Source organism: Pseudochaenichthys georgianus, chromosome 16 (assembly GCF_902827115.2).
Source record: "Pseudochaenichthys georgianus chromosome 16, fPseGeo1.2, whole genome shotgun sequence".
NCBI classification, from domain to species: domain Eukaryota; kingdom Metazoa; phylum Chordata; class Actinopteri; order Perciformes; family Channichthyidae; genus Pseudochaenichthys; species Pseudochaenichthys georgianus.
Genome location: NC_047518.2, coordinates 19,251,568 through 19,265,437, shown reverse-complemented (window position 1 = coordinate 19,265,437; position 13,870 = coordinate 19,251,568). Strand labels below are relative to the sequence as shown.

The following is a 13,870-nucleotide window of genomic DNA, read 5'->3' as shown; positions in this document are numbered from 1 at the left end:
TGCTCCCTACAAAGATGGGCTAAAGGGCTAACTCTAAGGTTACAAAAACCAAACCAAAAAGTTTCAGGTTCTGCATCACTGAAAATAGGATATCCCATTTCTGCTAAGAGATCCCCTAAATACTACACACTGACCTGTTAAGCAGTTTCTGTCAAACATCTCGTTATGGGTGAATAAACCAGGCTATCCAGTTTTTTAAAATCCAGGCCATCTCGCCCCAACTTACTCAAACGTTTCCTATCAGCCTCCACTGTCCAATTACTCGGTTCACTGCTGACTTAATAAGATGACAATTTCTGGCAGGGAGAAAGGGCAGAGCGGGATTAATGAGTGTTTGGATGAAGGGTTCAGAGTGCACTCCCAACCGTGCCTGCATGCCCGCTGCCTTAGGCTAACTATTACGTGAAGTTTAGAGGAAGTAAACAAGCTGATGGTTCGTATGACAGCAATGTTCTCACTTTGTCTCATTCATGTTCAGAGAAAAACCTCCCCACTGGAACATCTAGTTCCCTACAGTGGGACCAGTGCTGTGCTGTGTGCAAGTTCAACAACCGCTGCAGTTAGAACTGATCAAAGACAGGGAGCGAAAGTGAAGCGAAGGGATAGAGACAGGTGAGATAGTGAGTGCATCTTCTTAGAGGTATACTGTATTTGGCGGATGTGTGTGCATATGTGTGTGAGATTGCTAGTAAGCGTGTTTGAGCCTGTTTGTGTGTGAGTCGGTGTTTGTGATAATGACAGGTTGCCAACGCGCAGCAATGTGTTGCCTGAACCAGCTCTGATATTAATCCATTACCTGTACTTCCCTCAAATGGCACACAATTTCACACAAATACACACAAACACACACTGGCAGCTCAGGCAGGCTGCGCTAACAGGATTCAACACACACATACAGCAGACATGCAGCAGTAAAAGGAGAGGCTGTCTATGGAGTAGTGTCATTTGCTGGCGAGTGCATTACACTAATAGCCCAGCAAAAACATGACAAAGTACAGAGATGAAAAAAGGCTGCGCTGGGTAATACTTCATTTGAATGGCTGTGACAAATATGACTCTATATTGCATGTGACTCCTAAATCCCTTACATTTGCAGTCTGGTATTTTCTCCAGACCATATCACAATACTCTGTTCACTGCGAAAATATTGTCTCTGGTTCTCTGAATTCTAATGGGAAAAATGAATAAATGTTTGCTTAGGTAACATGCTTAAAGTAACATTATGTAACTATTTTATCTTGAAATATTTTTGATGCAGACTGGTAATAGAGAGGATGGGGTCTCAGTCCCAATTTGTGCCACAAAGGCCTGTTCTTGCACTATATCTTTGGTGCACGTGTCACATAATCTACCAAGTAGAGTAAGTAAGATTTTAAGGCACCACTTTAATTAGATTTTGTTGAAACTTGATCATATCTAATAGAGATCATGTGTACTGGCTTTTTAACTGTGGTGTCCTCCAGCTCCCCTACCTCTACTCTTTGTAATATACATATTCTCTTGATGATGTAGCTTAAGTAATGCTAACCGCTAACTGTTGCTAACTAAAGCTTCTGTCAATTTGTTGACTCACTAGTCTTTGATCATTAATTAGTAACATAATCAAAACAAATTAATATGTAACATTACGTTGGATGGATGGATGGATGGATGGATGGATGGATGGATATATGGGTAGATAGGTAGATACAAAAGATGAACTTTGATATCGTTAGGCAGTTTTTTTCTTATGGACAGCTTTTTTGCTTGTCAGAGAACAGAAACACTGAGCAGAGGATCAAACTCAAAATGCCTCCAGAGGAGCTGCTGAGGGGCCAGCAGTGGGCGGTTTGTACTGAGAGGTGCGCGAATGTGTTTTCATGTGGGGCCTGTGATCATGATAATGAAAACCTCCCTGCTTCAAAGCCTGAACTGTGTCGAGGGCTGTTCCATATGAGCCTTTTAACAATGGGTTTGTTTACACAACCACCTCTGAAAGATAACATCCAAACATGTCTGATGGGAAGAGACGGATACAAATGAAAGACCCCAGGCTGAAATCTGACAGAGAAAAAGACCCTGAATAAAGCTTAAACATGCCTCATATAAGACACATTGCACATATGCCGGCACAGCAATATGCGCACCCAAACATAACCAATCTGGCAAGATGTATTCACGCACACTCACTGTCAGCGTTATCTACAGTATACACATTCATTTCATTCCACCATGATTTGGAGCAGAAAAAATCCTTTCTTTACCCACAAAAACAGACTCAGATGTCCAGGTATGCACAACTGTTTAAACCTCTCTCCTTCCTCTCACTCGCTGACACAACACACACACACACACACACGCACGCACACACACACACACACACACACACACACACACACACACACACACACACCACACACACACACACACACACACACCTGATCAAAGGCCTTGCCCAGGGAACCTCTTTCAGCCAATTTGTGCAGCTGTCAGGGTCGGGCCGATAGTGAGCTGTGTATGTAATGTGTCAGAGACTGTGATAGGGAAATCCTTTGAAACATTGAAATCTCTCTTTCTCTGGCAACAGCTCTTTTCCCTCTATTCTCCCTCTCTCCCTCTCTGTCAAATTCGACACCACCAACACTCAATCTCTTGCTCTTTTCACCTCTATCTTTCCACTTCCCACATTCTCGCTCTATATTTCTTCCCCACTCCCTCCCTATTCTCTCCCAGTTTGTGTCTTTTAAGGATTACTCTGCAGTTGGAGTGTGTGGACTGAAGGCTGCCTCTCAGCTGGTATTGTTGACACACTTAGTACAGTGGAGAAGCTCTCGCAGTGGGAAAACGGCTCTGAGGCAGTGACACAAACTGTCACACAAAGCAAACACAGTCGCCAGGTTTTTCGTAGATTTCATGCACGGCTGAGCCTGTGAACGGCACACAACATTGCTGCGCGGCGTCATATATGTGCATGCTGCTGAATACCTGATGGGCATATGTTTATCCGCACAGTGACATGCAAAGAGGGCTAGAACACAGGAAATCAGTGTTGGTTACTGATTCACAAGACACTGTAAAAAAACACAACAGCCTAATCCTTTAATATGTGATGCATTCTGTAAATGCACTAAGAAACAATGCAGATGTGTCAGTCGATTGCAGAAGCCAAACACTTACATACACAAGATATATATATAGTTGTTTAGTCTTTCATTTATATAAAAATTCAAAATAACAACTGATCCTTCAAAAAACTGCATGACATCTATATGTTGCTATACGCGCATGGAGTTCTTCTTGCTTGGCAAGTCGGTACACTAGCGTAGCTTGCAAGCTAATCGCTATCATGTTAGCCAGCCAGGAACATGCTAGCACCGGTCAGTCCTAATAGCTTTCTTAACCTCTTTCTGTTGTGTCTATACTGGGTCCTTTACTCACCCGCCATTTCGTTCTCAGGATTTACATAATTGTATTCAATGAAGTGTTAATAAAGGGGGGAAGCTCTTCGACTGTCAGATAACAAGCTTGTTGGCTGAGTAACTAACAGGTCAATTACATACAGTAATCTATTCAACCATATTTGTTCCATTGTTTCTGTCTCATAACATTGCCCTTTTGTGGTGCAAATTATACTCCAAAAGAGAAGGGTTGAATTAAAGATGACATGGCTCTTAAGCTGCAATATCTTATTCCAGTTTGGACTCTTTTGGCTCTCCATTTCCTCAATATTGCAAACAATATGTGAATTCATTTTGCACACAGGCCTTTTTTTTTTTTTAAATGAAACTTTGCTAGATTGCTGATGCAACATACCTTACACTACCATCCACCGCCCATTTGTTTTTTAGACCATTCTGTGAAGTCTTACTGCCCTTCTTCTCTAGCCATCCAGTACATCATTTAGGTTAAGGTTAGAACACATAAACATGCTAGACAGACCTCACATGCACTCACACTTGTCTATAGCCCTCTCGTCCATAAAGAGTTCTCTACTTTCCAAACAATGAGTTGAAAAGCCCTGAAAATGGATTTAAACCAACCCCGCACACACTCATGTAACCACAGCTCAGTTTTCCTCCAGAGTTCCAGTAAAGTACACTGACCTTGCTAAGGTCAGGTTTCCCCTGCTATTTTCAGCAGAACCGATTTTCGTGGTTGCATACTGATGCACTCTGTAAGTCAGTGCGTAGCTGTTGTATCTGTGCACATTTATCTTTATTAGACTAAAACAGAGATACAGAGAGACAGACAGAAGGACACACACCAAGTGTAAGACAGATACATGGCTCGAGAGATTACAGCAATAGCCAACCATTTGTCCAATAGTCTGCTGCTATAACTCTTTTATACAATTAATAAGGCTCACATGGGCATTTGTGAATGTAATATGATGGATATTCTCACTCATGTGGGCGTGTATGAAGAGACATTCACAAGGATCAAACTTAGCTGTCGTCAGCGTGATTCCATAATAGATGAAAGCATGGGAAAACTCACTAGTAACGGTAGAAAGGAAAAGAGAGTAGGGGAAAAGAAGTCGCTCAGTCCCAGAGAGGGGTGAACTTTGGGTGAAAGGTATGGGAAGGGGCAGAGTAATGTGAGAGAGGACGCCACAGAAAATTGTAGAGATATGGAGAAGGAGGAATGGCTGATACCGACACAAATGAGTGAGAAAGGATAAGAGTGGGGAAGGGGGAAAGAGGACGGGACAATAGAGAAAGGAACGAGTGGGACATAGGCGAGGGGTTTGTTCCGGCCTCTTCTGATGCTTCCTGAAGCACAGAGGAAAGAATGCGGGCTATTTTTGGGTCCAGCGCTGAGATTCTCCCTTACTCTTTGTGCCTCTAAACACAGCAGCGGAAGGGTTTAAGGAAGAGCTTGGAATGGAGACATGGCTTTGAATATAGCATCTCCATTTAGAGATTACAAGCAGCTAAATGAAGCCTTGGCTACAGCTTCTGTCGGAAACCTTGAAAGACAACAAATCATCTCTTTAGGAATTTACCAAAACAAGCAAAGTGTCTCGTCCAGGTCTTGTTATACTCAAAGGTGAGGCCTCAGGGATACCACACCCAAAAGCTATAGTTAAAGTTATTAATATAAAGGAAGGAAACATGGCATATGTTTGTCAGGGAAAGCAGAGGAAGCTGCAGTAAGTCCAGGCAATGTTGTGTGCAGGTATAAATAGCCTTGTTGGATACAAGCCTTATGATATCCAATACAGGATGAGGTTTCCAAGTGTTGAGTTGAGGAATGTGTAGGCTGGAGGTATAGCCTGTGATTAAGTATGGGGAGTACATGAAATGTGTGGGCAAATCACACCTGAGAGGGCTATTTATTAAATCATTTCAAAGTCCAGTTCCAGGTAAAGCTTGCAATCCCAGAAAACAGATTTGCACTTAGTTTACCCTACATGAGGTACACTGATATTAAAATATTAAAGTGGCTACAAGTGAAGGCAATCATACACAGTGTGTGCATGTTTCTTTAAATACATGTAAGACCTTAACAGACCTCTTATTATGCCAATTAGGATAACGAACCTGAACAAATCTGCAAATGAAATACACATCAAATAGGAGCCCTTGTAAAACATACCACACCAACCACTTTATTTTACAAGTGTAACACTAGATTAACCATACCCCTCGGCTAATACAGCCATAATTATACCAATTTAAGGCTGTTTCGTTTTTTCATGACCTGCAGAAATTCTGCAGATTTTAAACGCAGACATAACTGGATATCATTTTTTACCAGTCTGCAAATTGCATCAGCCTCAACTAAAGAGACCATTGTAAGGTCAATCTATATGGAAATAAATATCACTTTAATTTGAAATGCAGAAAGTTGACCAATCACAATATACTCAATTTCTTTTTTTTCATAAGAAGAATTTTATACATTTGAAGGGGTAAAAAAAAGGATATTTAATTGTATGTAAAGCAGTATCTGTAACTGTATTTAACAGATACTCACTGTAACTAAAGACAATACTGCTGGTAAAATCGTTCATCGTTCTCATCAACATGTTTCACTTCTCTCACATCATAAAAACCCGATCTGTCAGTGCTGAGTTCTTCTGGAAATAAAGTCATTGTTCCTGCATTTTGAAACTAGCAGTGCAATAAAGGCACTTACTGTACACTGATCGCTCATTTTGCTGCTGTATGCTTCCCTACCTCCTCTCCTCTCTCGTCACTCTCCCAGTCCCCTTCCCAAATGCCTCCCCCCTCCGATTCTCTCCGTCTCCTCAGAAGATCAGGTCGTCAAGGTTGCTTCCCAGTGGAACACTGTGTTCCAGCCCTCTACCTCTCATGTTAACATCAGCAACAAAAGCATCAACAACACTTGGGATGTCATAAACACGTTGCACAAACATCCCAGGGGGACATATCGTTTGGGCTTGATGCTTACTGACCGGGTGGAAGATAAGGATATGATGGAGAGGCTGTGGTGAACTCTCAGCAAATTCCTGTGGCTGTGTTTTTCAGAAGGTCAGAGAGTGCGGGGGTGCAGGCTGTGTGAGTTCACAGACGAGCTGTTTAACTTAAAAGACAAAACCCACTACCACGTGTTTGTGCAACAACTTTGTCCCCATTTGGGTATATTTTCTTCTGTGTTTTTATTTGTTTTCAGAATGTAATTCTAAAGCTTGAATTGCATCAAGTAATTCGTACAATTTATCTTCAGATCCTGAACAGGGTGAGAGTTTGAAAAAATGCAGCTTTGGACAGAAAAAAATACTGAGAAATGCCCTAGCTAAGGAATGAAGTAGAAGCATTCTGAGTATGTTCAAGATTGACCTGGCCACGATTGCTTCCAAAACAATGTAAATTAGGAAGCAAACAAACGCCTTTCTCCATGCATAACAGCACATTCCCCAAAAATACAACCACCTGGTTAGTTCCAGATTTTTCAGATTAACTGTTCTTGATATCCAAGAAAGGATTTTATTTATTTTTCCTCAAAAGTCTGCCGGTGCACAAATCTCATATTTAACATAATGTACTCTACACATGCAGGCTAAGATTTAAGTACTTGCTAAGCTATTTTCTTGCTGTCAGAAACAATCAAAGTAACTAACAAATCTATTCGCTAAAGCTGCTGACCTTGCACTCTTTCGAAAAGAAAAATAAACCATTCCTGAGTGATGTCCAAGAAAATCATTCCACAGCATAATGCTTCAAAACTCCTTGATACAAAATCCTATGCTACATTCTTCCTTTTTAATTGCATGACCTCTAGCATGCAAGTAAAAAAAGAGGAGACGGGGGGATTGCATATTGAAGAGAAGCTTTGCACAAAGCTCTTTTATTATGCATATTTATGCAAATGACACGAAAAGTATTTCTCGCTCCTCCTCTCATCTCATCCTGGTCAGCGTTTCAACCCTGCAGTATACATTAAGTTCGGCATCAGACGGGGTTCTTAATAGGTTTTATACAGAAGGACAAAGTATGGAGGTTTCATTGTTCTTTAGCTTTCCCCTTAACGTTTAAACTATAGCAATGCTAAATATTGAGTTTTAACGGCAACAGCTCCAGTTCATATCACTGTTAATGAACTCTAGATGTCTCCTTATACTGTATAGTGAAATGTACAATATATTCCTACCTGACGCTTACAGCGCTTCTAGCCTCTATATATTATCGTCTCCTCTTTGCATATTCATAATATCTTCCTGCCCTCTCATGTCCCTTGTCCCTTGCCTCTTCTAATTTCGCTTTTCTCCTCCTCGTACATAACTTCACCTCCCCGTGTTTTGTCTTCAGTTTTCTCCTCCTCTCCATTCCTTTGCTGCCACCAGCCCCTGCCCTTTCTTCTTCTCCTGTTCCATCATCTCCTTTCCTCTCGTCTCATCATCTCTTCCTCTTACTTCTCCTATCTCCTGGCCCCCCTTTCCTCCAACACTGTGCAGGAGATTAAAATATGAGGAAACAATCAAGCTCTTGCTCATTAGCATATGAACTGGGGGCCGACGGGCAACTGCAGGAACGACAACAGAGCCCTGGAAATCCACCACAGAGCTTTTTTTAATCCCAGGAATGACTTTTTAGCGTATTTTGTTGAATGAGACAGAACAATCGTCCACTGGTCCTTTCAGGCAGTCAAATTACCATCAGAATAAGAGGCCATAAGAATAAGACAGAATGCTTATATAGCGTCAGGTCAAAGAATGGAGACTATAGAATAAGTGTGCAGACAGAATAATGTTTCTCCGCGGCAACAATGAGAAGCTGAAAAGATAGGATATGCTGTGTGTGTGTGTGTGTGTGTGTGTGTGTGTGTGTGTGTGTGTGTGTGTGTGTGTGTGTGTGTGTGTGTGTGTGTGTGGGTGGGTGTGTGTGTGTGTGTGTGTGTGTGTGTGTGTTGTGTGTGTGTGTGTGTGTGTGTGTGTGTGTGTGTGTGTGTGTGTGTGTGTGTGTGTGTGTGTGTGTGTGTGTGTGTGTGTGTGTGTGTGTGTGTGTGTGTCTGGAAGAGACAGCTACAAAATAATATCAGGTTTTGGAATTCATTCTGCATTGTAAAATTCTGTTTCAGTCGTTTTGACAAGGCACAGATGGGTCACTGACAATGGATATTATCTAACACTGGTTAATATTGGGGCCCTAAACATATTGTGTACGAAGATACAAACCTGTAAATCACATTTAAAAAAGGCGGAAGACTACCATAAAGGCCACAACATTTTTTATTTTTTTAAATGATCTTAATATAATTTAGCAGACGAGCTATTTTCTTTCCAATCAAAAATGCTGAATCAAGATTAAAAAAAGAGTCTACAGCCATGCTAGCAGCTCTGATGCTGTACTTTGAGCTAAAGGCCAACACCAGCAATCTTGCATGCAATTAATGGAGCAGATATAACGTTTCAATGTTCACCATCACATTTTGGCATGTTAGCATGTTCTTTTTTATTATTAACAACAAACATTAAGTAAGGTAGCTTACTGTACAAATACAATAAAAAAAAAAAAAATCTGACTAGTCCTCCAGCAACAAATGTGCTCGCAAAAGCTACAAAAGCTATACTCAGTTATCTATTATCTATTTTTTGCACTGCTAACTACTAAATACTGCTAATAATTGCATTGATTGTGTGACCATCTATGTTTCTATGTTTCATGTTGTCTGTAGATGTTAATTCCTCTTTTTGCTGCACTTTTAGTGTACAGTTTTGCTGTTGTGCTGCTGTGTTTATTGTGTTTATTGTATTTTTTTACTCTGGCACAACAATTTCCTTCGGGATAAATAAAGTCAAGTCTTATCTTATCTTACTAAGCTACTAGCAATCAAGGCAATTGTACTGCATATTAGCTTTTTGTTTTGTTTGAAATTCTCTTTTTATTCAGCTTTTCACATGTTTACAGTCATAGATAATACAATAGTCTCTGTAAGCCATGTCGTTAACAGTGAAATCAGAAATCAAACTTACATATTTGTGGATAATACAGAGGCAGGCCTCACTGACCTTCAAACATGCTATAACACATAGAAAGAACATAAACACGAACAGGGTTATGGGGGTGTACATGGTGTAACATATATTATCCATTTTTCCCATCTTGACAAAAAGATTCCCTGTTGCAATCTCAAAGCAAGGGTTATCCTTTCCATCTTAAAAATATCATACACAATGTCAATCCACTCATCCAAAGTAGGTTTTCCTGGTTTTAACCTCTTAAGCCCTGAGCCTGTTTTTCAGGTTTCAGGCTCGAAAATGCCACTAACACAACAAAGACTATATCTTCACTTTTAAAAGGGGTAAATTAATAATATTTTCTCTCAAAGCAAGGTTACATCTGTGAGTTGGATGTAGAAGTGTCAGAATCAATATAGATGTTTTTATTTTAAAGTAAATTCAGATGGAACACAGTAAAAACATGTACATTCTAATGTCCGCCTAAAAGAAACACCATTACTTATAGTGAAAACCACCCTTGAATGATGGGCTAGTAGACTAAAAGCTTTAGGAATCCAAACTATAACATATAATAAGTACCCTGTATCAATATTGATGCAAAACAAGTGATATTTTACCTTTTTAGAGAGGTTTAGAAAAATAAAGTCCAAGCGGACTCACCTCTGGGTTATTTGGGAACCATCAGTTCCATTTGAACTTTTTCACTGTAAAAATCATTGTATTACTTTGAATTATCACTATGGGTATTCATTCCATCCAAATACAACTGTTGTGAAGAAAAAAAAAAAAGAAAAAAAAACATAGGCCTACTCTGTTATCCTCTTACAGTGAGCCTCTGAATTAGCCCCGAGCGAAAAATGCTAACCAATTACTGCACCGAAAATCACTCCTAGCTCCCTTATTACTTATCCTAGCTGCACATCCAACACATTGTTTTTGATCATAAAGACACAGAATCTAACGGTGCCCACCTCAACACTGAAAGATACAAACTCGCGAGGTTATCAACAAAAACGTACATCAAAACAAGTGGTACTAACATGCGCTAGGCTAACAATGACTTACCTTCCTCGTTGTCTGGTCTAAACTGGTCTTCAATGGCATTAAAACGCTAAAAACGATGATGTAGTTAATCCATAGATTAATATCCAATGTGGCTGTGTCCCCTTTGAAATGTTCTGATAATCTATAAGCAACAAAACTGCAATTCCGTTATCTGCTGTCCGCTCTGTGCTCCGTGAGCTCTGGGTCCTGCTGCAATTCCTGCTTCGTTACGTTGTAAACAATAAATGAAGTCGGCTGCGTAATGTTGTTACGCTGGCTGGCATTCTTTATACTTTACGCAGGACCATATCTCTGGAACCCATTGGTCGATTCGTGTGATTTACACCTTTTTCTTAACCATTACATCCAATAGAATCGATGGGCAGTTCCCAAATCCACGTAAACATTACCATAGCGGACGTAATAGAGAAGCAAACGAAGCATATCTGAAAGTACAAGCCTGGACGGCAAAACTTTATACCCAGTATATTGCCATAAATATGATGATGGATTATCAGTAAAAATGTCTACATGACACAAAGACATTGGATTAACCTTGAGTGGCGTTTTTATTCCGTTGAACACAACTTTTGATCACAAATCAAAAAAGGTAAGACGTAATTATTGTAATATTTTTGAAACCGGATGTTGTTTACTTTCTCTTTTCTGGCTGATAGCTCCAGGAATTCGAGGTCGTACAGTGATGACATTACATGTGTGGAATCTGTGGAGTCTCAGCTTTAAATCGTATATCTTGTTTGTGCAGTTAAGATAGTAATAAGGGCATTTCTACCGTGAGTTCTGTGTAAAAAAGCGTTAGCATTAGTTAGCATTTTTTCGCTCAATGCTAATTCAAAGGCTTGGTATTACTCTTGTGTTTTATTTAGCTAACAATTGTTCTTATTGTCAGTTAGTGGAGTTTCTTACCTTTAAAAGGGTATGAAACATTAATAGTTTCATAAATGTTAAGATGCCCTGAGACATAGTCTCCAAAAAAAACTGTGGGAGGGGTCCACTGGGGGGACCTTCGGGCTTAAGAGGTTAACCACATTCTGGTGATGGCCTTCTTGCAAGCAGCACTCAGGATTTAAAAAAAAATGTTGGTGGTAAAGCACCCAAATATAACGATTCAAATTTAAATGGAATGTCTACCTGTCTCTGCCACCTCCCTCCATGCCTGGTTCCTCCGGTTTGTATCCCGGTAGGTGAAGAGGGTCTGGTCATACAAAACTGGGTGATTTGCTACAGCGATAATTAGTTTCTCCTCCATCTTTTTTTGAAATATAGAAATGAACGGCGGGATATCTCTCCCAGCTTAGACGCGGTTTGATTGGCTACGGCTTGAACTGTCAGATTTTACGAAACGGGATTTGATTGGCTGGCGCTGGCTACTCCGGCGTCTCTGCAGACGGCGGAGATGGACCGCTATGCTACCCACAATTCAGTTCGGCGAAAAAGCGAGGCAACGTGACGTCACCCCATTCAAAGTGAATGGGCAGATTGAAGCTGTCGACGCAGTCGACGCTGTAGTGTGGACGGACCGTTATAGGTGGTTTTTTATTGCTGAAAACAATTTGGTATGAGTATGGCAACTTTTGATTTGGAGTCGTTTTTGGTCTGTCCTTCTCATGAGCAGTTAGTTCAGTGTCGTAGAGACGACTTATATGAGATAGCGCAACATTTCAGTCTCGCTGTGAATAGGCAAATGGGAAAAAAGGAATTAAAGGCTTTGGTGGTGGATGAGTTGGTGGAAAGGGGTTCTCTGGTGTTGCCTGCTCAAGCTGAGCTCACTGTGCCTAATGTCCTTGCTACAGGAGAGGGTAGTGACAGCAAGGGGAGCGAGCAGTGTAAAGCACCGTCCGCGCCGCCTCGCTATAGTCCACCGTCTCCTGGTAGTCTAGATTCCCGGGAAGGGAGTAGACTCAAGGTCCGTCTCGCCCGGCTCCAGTTGGAAGCCAAGGACAGGCAGCGTCAGTGGGAAGCTAACGACAGGGAGAAAGCCAGGCAGTTACAGCTGGAGCTACGAAGGTTAGAAATAGACAAGGAACTGAGAGTGCTGGAAATCGAAAAGGAAGTCCGGGTGCGTCAGCTGGAGCTAGACTCCGAGCTGCGCGCATCCGGTGCTTTTGGCCGTGTCGGAGAAAGCTCTCCAGTTCCTTCCCATCCACCTCCTCCACCTGCCTTTGATGTGAGTAGCAACATTCCGTTAGTGCCAACCTTCCGTGAGACTGAGGTAGATGCCTATTTTGGTGCCTTCGAGCGCATTGCTACAGCGTTGCGGTGGCCGGTTGAAGTTTGGGCTCTGATGGCAACGTGCAAACTATTTGGAAAAGCTCAGAGAGCAGTTGCGGCTCTTACGTTCGAGGACAGTAACCTTAGGAAGGGTCCTCACCAAACTCATGTGGAGTTGGCCAGAGTAAAAGGGATGTGGTTTGATAAGTGGATTGCCTCATGTAAAGCTATTGATTATTCTTCTCTGAGGGAATTGATTATGTTGGAGGAATTCAAGAAATGTTTGCCTGACCGCATTGCTGAGTATGTAAATGAACAAAAGGTAAACTCTCTCTCCGCTGCTGCTGTGTTAGCCGATGAGTATGTGCTGACACATAAATCTGTGTTTTCCCCGGTCTCTACTGAGAGATCGCGCCGTGTATCAGCCGCACCATCTACTGAGCCGTTGAATGTGTAAAAAGAGAGGAGAGAGAGTGCTATTACTGTCACCAATCTGGACATGTCATCGCCAACTGCGCAGCTCTGAAGCGTAAAGAGCAGCGGCAGAATATGTCCCTGCCAAACGGTATTGGCCTGATCACCCATACCCGTGCACAGGCGAGTAAAAGTGTTCCTGATATTTCATTATCTGAGCCTGTGATTGTGCCTGTGTTTCCCGATGAAGCTGTGTCCGGGGAGAAGCCAGAAATTGTGGCTCCCCCTCCTCCTCGTGAGGATGTCGCGAGACCGGCGCAACACACTGGCTCAGACAAGCCTCTAGACTTCTCGACGCTCCCGGTAACCCGAGAGCGTCAGCTAGTTTATCGAATCTTGGTGTTGTTGGTGTTGGTGTTAGTTCTACAACATTTTAAGATTCATGTTGGACCCAGCCTTTGGCCAATTGTGATGTCTACATGTTACGATTCATTTATATTCTGCCCTAGCGTATCCAAGCACAATCAGCGGCTCCTGCAATGGGCTCTGATTGTGCGGGATTATCACAGTAGACACCCGTCATTAAAGGGTTCAGAGAATGCGTTTGCTGATGCTTGTCCAGGTTGAGTTGAGAGGTTAGTGTGTGTTATTAGGAGTTCGTTAGTGTGTTAGGTTCACAAAACTGTGGGTTTGTGTTTTAAGGGGGGGGGGGGGGGTGTTACGGTTGCTGTTTGTCTACTCCTTAATCTGCCTGTGAGTGTTTTCAGCTGTGTG

The 13,870-nt window shown here is 41.8% G+C and overlaps 1 protein-coding gene across 3 annotated transcripts in view; it reads right to left on the bottom strand.

Annotated features, from left to right (window-relative positions):
• The window catches only part of LOC117460832 (RNA-binding motif, single-stranded-interacting protein 3-like), a 154,736-nt gene that overhangs the window by 109,214 nt on the left and 31,652 nt on the right, over window positions 1–13,870 (bottom strand). The window lies entirely within an intron of this gene.